This window comes from Mauremys reevesii, linkage group 2 (assembly GCF_016161935.1).
Source record: "Mauremys reevesii isolate NIE-2019 linkage group 2, ASM1616193v1, whole genome shotgun sequence".
Lineage (NCBI taxonomy): Eukaryota > Metazoa > Chordata > Testudines > Geoemydidae > Mauremys > Mauremys reevesii.
In genome coordinates, this window is record NC_052624.1 from 267,925,061 (window position 1) to 267,931,671 (window position 6,611).

At 46.3% G+C, this 6,611-nt stretch overlaps 1 non-coding gene across 1 annotated transcript; it reads right to left on the reverse strand.

The window, feature by feature from the left end:
- Positions 1-3,468: 3,468 nt before the first annotated feature.
- Positions 3,469-3,682, reverse strand: LOC120399696. The gene has a single exon (XR_005595303.1). It is a non-coding gene; the product is annotated as a small nucleolar RNA U3 (small nucleolar RNA).
- Between the last annotated feature and the right edge of the window lie 2,929 nt (positions 3,683-6,611).

Below are 6,611 nucleotides of genomic sequence, written 5' to 3' on the forward strand. Positions count from 1 at the left end.
ACTTCAGAGGACACGATTAGAATTCATAATGACAAATTGTAGAATCAACAAGATGAAATTCAGTAAAGACAAGTGTAAAGTACTTCACTTAGGAAGGAAAAATCAGATATACAATTTCAAAATGGGGAATAACTTCTAGGCAGTAATACTGCTGACAAGGATCTGGTGTTGTAGTGCATCACAAACTGAATATGAGCCAACATTGTGACGCAGATGCACAAAAGGCTAATATAATTCAGAGGTAATAGTCCTGTATTAACAGGAGTGTGGTATACTCAGCACTTGTGAGGCTTCAGCTGGAATATTGTCCAGTTTTGTCACCAGACTTTAAGTAAGATGAAGACAAATTGGAGACAGTCCAGTGGAGAGCCACAAAAAATGATAAAAGGTTTAGAAAATCTGGCTGTGGGGAAAAGTTAACAAAACCAGGCATGTTTAGTTTTGAGCAAACAAGACCTGAGCAGGGACCTGATAACAGTCTTCAAATATGTTAAGGGCTGTTGTAAAAAGGACAGTTACCAACTATTCTCCATGTCCACTGAAGGTAGGACAAGAAGTAATTGGCTTACTCTACAGCAAGGGAGACTTAGGTTAGATATAAGGAAAAACTTTCTAACTCTAAGGGAAGTTAAGCTTTGGAATAGGCTTCCAAGGGAGGTCATGGCCTCTCCATCATTACAGGTTTTTAAGCATAGGTTGGACAAACACCTGTCAGGGATGGTCTAGGTTTACTTGGTCATGCCTCAGCACAGAGGGATGGACGAGATGACAGCTTGAGGTCCCTTCTAGACCTACCTTTCTATGATTCTATGGGAGGCAAAGGGTAGTTATGGACTTCATTAGGTACTGTGCATTCTCAGCAACTCTGAAAATCAGGCCATCATGCAGGGGCTTGATCCAAACCCCATTGAAGTCAATGGAAAGATTCTCATTTGGACTCCTATCAGTGCTATTGGCCTAAAACTGACATAAATGGCTAACTTTAGGCAGCCATTAGATTTTTTGACCCATAGCCTTGGTTAGGAAGAATAATCAGACTTCCAGTGACTGGCTGGGACTCCGGCTAAATGGTTTTCATGCTGAGATTCAAGGGATTCTTATGCTGCAAGATTTTTAATGTCACTTCACCCATATTTGTAGGTAAGATTTTAGGCTTTTTGTGGTTGTTCAGCCCATCTGCACTCTTTCATTCTGTTTAACTTTTATTTCATATTTTCTCTCTTCATTTTTCTAAAACCACTTTTGAATTATCTAAAAAATACCCCCCAAAGTTGGATTTAATGACCATTAGTGAGGATGAGCATTGGGTGTCTCGGAAACAGGGATCAGGAACTCTGGCTTCACAGGTCGGGGAATCGGGATAAAGGTAACAGACAGAATACTTGGGCCTACAGCAAGGGAACTGCAAGACCCTTGCCTACTAGGGGCTCAACACACCAAATCGACAAGCAGCATCATTCATTACAGTCACAACCAAACTCTTTTCTGCCCCTTAAGCAGAACAACCTCAAAAGTCACCTCTCAGATTGTGCTCCCTTCTTCATAGCTACTCAAGAAAAACAAAAAGCAACTGCTACAGAACAGTGCATCAAAAATAAATACTGCAGCATTTTATCACAATTAGTAAGACTAGATTTTTACAACCACCCTTCTCCAACCACCCAGGAGAAAAAATAATCTCTGAAGGGATACCCTTAACCAGCACCTGCCCTGACGGTCACAGACCATTCTAGCACATTGCCCTCTAAGTGGTGGTTGCTACAATTTGGCCTTCACAAAAGAGAGCACTATGAGAAACCCAACATAAGCAGAACCTGGCTCTCAACTCTGCCCTCCATTGCCCCCTTCCCTAGGCTGTCTATCAAAGCAAAGCTGCTCAAAGTAGCCATCCCCTTTCATTTGCATAAACTGAAGATACAGACAGGCCACTCCACCAATCTTCTCCCCACTCCCTTCTCGGCAATGCGTAAAACAACAATCCTCTAGCTGGCCAAGCAAAGAGCTCTTTAGAAATGACAGCCTATGCAGTTTTGGACGCCCAAAGCACCTTTCTTTGGCACCAGTGATCATAATGGAGGAAGTCAGCAGTGGGGAGCCAGGCTCTCCAACGAGCAGTGTTCCCTGAACCTCAAGGCCAGTATCATCATTCTCCAGGGAGCAGCAACTCCCAATTTTTCTGGAAACCACTCCAGAAGCTTTGACTGAAAAACAAGTATTTGTAGCCATAGACTTTCCTTTGAACCAAACCAGAGTCTAAATCAGGGGTGGGGAACCTAAAATCTTTGGGCTGCATCCAGCCTGCTGCTTCATTTCTTCCAGCCTGCAGCAAGTCTCCGCACTGCGGGTTGAAACCCCCTAGCCTTGGTCCCCCCTGCACCCCCGTGGGGTTCACTAGCATGTCCCTGCAGCCCCTAGATGGATGGATGATCAGGGAAGCTCCTTCCCACACCTCTAACCATTATCAATTGTTTGCTGTCAAACTTTGGTGATGTAACTAGTGGAGTCCTGCAATGGATCAGTTGTGGGTCTGTTACTAGTCAATATTTTCATAAATGACTTGGATAGTAGAGTGAAGAGTATGCTTATAAAATTTGCACATTATGCCAAGCTGGGAGGGGTTGCAAGCACTAACTGGAGCTCCCTCCTACATCACAAACCCCTCATCCCCAGCCCCACACCAGAGCCCACACCGTCAGCCAGGGCCCTCAGATCATCCCACACCCCAACCTCCTGCCGCAGCCCGGAGCCACCTTCCCGCTCCCAGAACACCTAATTTCTGGCCCCACTCAAGAGCCTAGGGGAAGCCCCGAGCCTCCTCCCTCCCCCTGCCCCTGTGGGGTTGTGTGTGGCTCCTGACTGATCTTTTCTGTGGGTCACTGGCCCCTGAGAGAAAAAAGGTTCCCCAACCCATGTCTAGATAAACCCTGTCAAAATGTCTAATCACTATTCACCTGGAAGAAAGTCACTTGGTAGTGTGTAACCTCGAGTTGCGATGTTTTTTAGGTTCCTCACGGAGTGTGAATGGTGAGAATACTGGCTACTGTCCTCCTGATATCCAAAATGTCAGGCGGGAACATACAAAATCTTCCCAAGAATCAGTGGCTCTGGTGGTGTTAGCAGGGAAGCATCATCCATTCATCCCAGTGTGCAGAACAATCAGCAGGTGCCATGGGGTCAGACTTAGTGAAGGAACAGAAATAGCTGTAAAGATGAAGCAGAATAAGCAAGAGAAGAAAGAATCTTTTCATAGTAAACCAGCTGACTGTATAGATTAGGAACAAAGATGTAACAGACACACAGTACATGCAAAGAAAGCTCTTCTTCAAAGCCTGCTGAAAAGTACAGCCCAATCACAAGGCAACTGAAAACAGACCAAGTATTTTACTGCTGAGGGCTCAGCACACCAAACCCACAAGGAGCACAGCTCCCAAGCTTTTTTTCACACCCCACAGGACAAGTTCAAAGCTAACCACTCAGACTGTGTTTCCTTCCCCCACTCTTCAGAGGAAGAGCAAGACACTCTTCCACAGCAGAAAGCAGCTGCCACAGAACAGCACTCTCAGCCATTGTCATGCTCAGAAAAAAACACTACAGCTCTTCATTGTGGTTAGCAAGGCCAAGCTGTTACAACCACCCTTCTCCAGTCAGCAACTAGAGAAATGATCCCTGAAAGCATAGCCTTAACCAACACCACCCCGGACAGTCACAGACCATTCTGGCGCATTGTCCTCTAACTGGTGGGTGCTACAATTTGGCCTTCACGAGAGAGAGAGCATTACGAGAAGCCCCATGTGAACAGATCCTGGCTCACAACTCTGCCCTCCATGGCCCCCTTTGCTAGGCAGCCCATCAAAGCAAAGAGGCTCAAAGTAGCCATCCCCTTTCATTTGCATAAACTGAAGACACAAAAAGGCCACTCAACCAATCTTCTCCCTGCTCCCTTCTGGGCAATGTCTAAGACAACAATCCTCTAGCTGGCCAAGCCAAGAGCTCTCTAGAAACCACAGCCTATGCAGTTTTGGACACCCATAACACCTTTCTTTGGCACCAGAGACCAAAATGGAGCAAGTCAGCAGTGGGGAGCCAGGCTCCCCAACAAGGGGTGTTTCCTGAACTTGAAGGTTAGTCTTACCATTCTCCTGGGAGCAGGAGCTTGAGCTCCTAGTGTTTCTGGAAATCATCCCAGAAGCTTTGACTTAACAGGTAAGCACTGACACTGTTTCACAGTTATAACCAACCTTGCTTGGGCTGTCTGCGGGACTGAACACCAGACTTCTTCCATAGTAATTTTGAGCCTCTACTGCTTGTGGTAAAGGACAGTGTCCCCCAGCTAGCAACTTAAGCAGATTCAGTCACTGGAGCAGGACAAAGACCCCACCCCCTTGCACAGTGATGCAGAAGAGGATCCGAAAGGCTTGTTCCAAGCTTAACATTCAGCACGCTACTTTTTAAAAGGAGAAAATATTTGGCTGAATCTCTCAGCTGACCTATGCTTTATTGGGCCTCTATGCTCAGGTCTGCTGTTTTGCCATTGCAGCTCATTTACCCAGCACAGCTCAGCTCAGATGTAGCATATGATCTGCGGCAAGATTGTTCTTATCACTCCATTTCCCAGTTGGGCTGCCCCAGGCACAAAGGGTCAGGTGACTTGAGTGAATCGTCACTGGTTTGTTTGGGATCAAAGAGCCCTGGATTCATCTGGTTTCCCCTCCTTTTCTCCCTCTGTGCTGCTACAGGTTAATAGTGAGTCACTGGGCCCGTGGGATCCAGGTTCAGCTTAATGAAAGAGCCAGTGAAGAGTGAAAGGAGCGTGTTCCACAAGTAACTGCTGCTGGCCAGGTACTCGCTGCTGAATTGGGACCCAAGAAAGGGCTGGAGGAGGAGAAAAAAGTCACTCCCACCTACTTATGTCAGGGAGGTAGGGAGAAACAGCAGGTGGAGGTCCTCTCAGCTGTCAACCATGGTCCATGTGGAGGATGCTGAGCAGAGGATAGTCTGTCCACAGGGAGCTGAGTGACATGGGCTTGCTGGCTGATTAGGAAGCCATGGCACCTGTCGGTGACAGGAGGAAGAACTTGTCAATCAGTGGCAAGGTTGCCAGACTGAGAAAAGGAGGAGAAGGTAGGGCCTCTGACATCTGTTGGAGGATTGATGGTAGGGCCTCTGACATCTGTATTAGAACCAGGCTCCAATTAACTTTCACCTGAGCCTGTGTTTTTCAGACATCATGGCTGACAGACTTAGACTATGTCTACACTACCGCGGTAAGTCGACCTATGCTACGCAACTCCAGCTACGTGAATAACGTACCCTAGGTCGAGTTACCGTGGGGGGTTGACGGGAGAAAATCTTACCTTACTCTTCTCATTGGGGGTAGAGTACAGGGGTCGACTGGAGAGTGCTCTGTAGTTGATTTGGTGGGTCTTCAGTAGACCCACTAAATTGACCGCCAGTGGATTGATCTCAGAGCCTCTATCCCAGCTGTAGTGTAGACCTGCCCTGAGTATTACCTAGCCCCTAGGGCAATGGTGTGGGAGTCTGAACCTGGTTCAGCCAGTTACAGTGGGTGGCCTGGGGTTGGTCACTTCACTTCTCTGATATTCAGTCACACCCTATGTGAAAGGAGATAGCAAGCTTTGCCACATCCCTGGGGCATAGTTAATCCATTTTTAAAGAGATTTGAGGTCTCTGGATGGGAGGTGTTAAAGCATCATGAGTCTTCCCTTATTTACTAGGCTGCATATTACAAGCTTTGAAGAGAGACCTTGATATTGAGTTTTTCAATAAAGTTGTAATGAACAGACTATGGCCGGAGAGGGGCTGGGAGTGTCATACCGTGAGGACAGGATAACTTCAGAATTACGTCATCACTATATGTGCCGAGTAGAAACCACAGGTTCCTCTTAAACCAAGTGATGAGCAAACCCTTGCAGGTTTAAAGTTTTGGTTTAGTGTGGATAAGACTCCCCAGGGTGGGAAGAAGAAGATTATCAATCAGAACCTATGAAGAAGAAGGCCCTGAGGCTTAGATATAAGAAGGCAGTTTGATCTACTCTCTGTCACAGACTGCTTGGTAAATTGCTTATCCTCTCTGTGCCTCCATTTCCTAAGATGTAACATGGGGATGATGATACTTGCTTATGCCAAAAGGGTGTTATGAGGATAAATGGATTGGTGTTTGCAAAGCACGGTGAGATCTTCAGAGAGAAGTTCAAATATTATTAAAATGTAGGTGCTTATCTGAACTATCAGAACCTATGAAAAGTTGGGCCAGAAATTGACCGGGAACCTGCTATTACTGGTATTTCCTACTTCTAGCCGGGCCAGAATTGCTGCAAAACAAGCTCTCTTTCAGTGGCATTGCGAATCCTCCTTCAGGTCCTTGCTAGAACATATAAATAGAGACGGCCATGGCAAGGCAAAGAAAAACTGTTTGAATTCATCACAATCTTCAAAGTTCAGTGTGAGCTTGCACCGTTCTGGGGTTGGGAAATAGTGTGCTTCTTATGAAAGCCAAAACCACTGCTCTCATCCCCACTGATCATCCACCCTCAGTCCAGATTAACTATACCAGCAGTCATTGCTCAGTTACATTCGATTCTGAGACATAC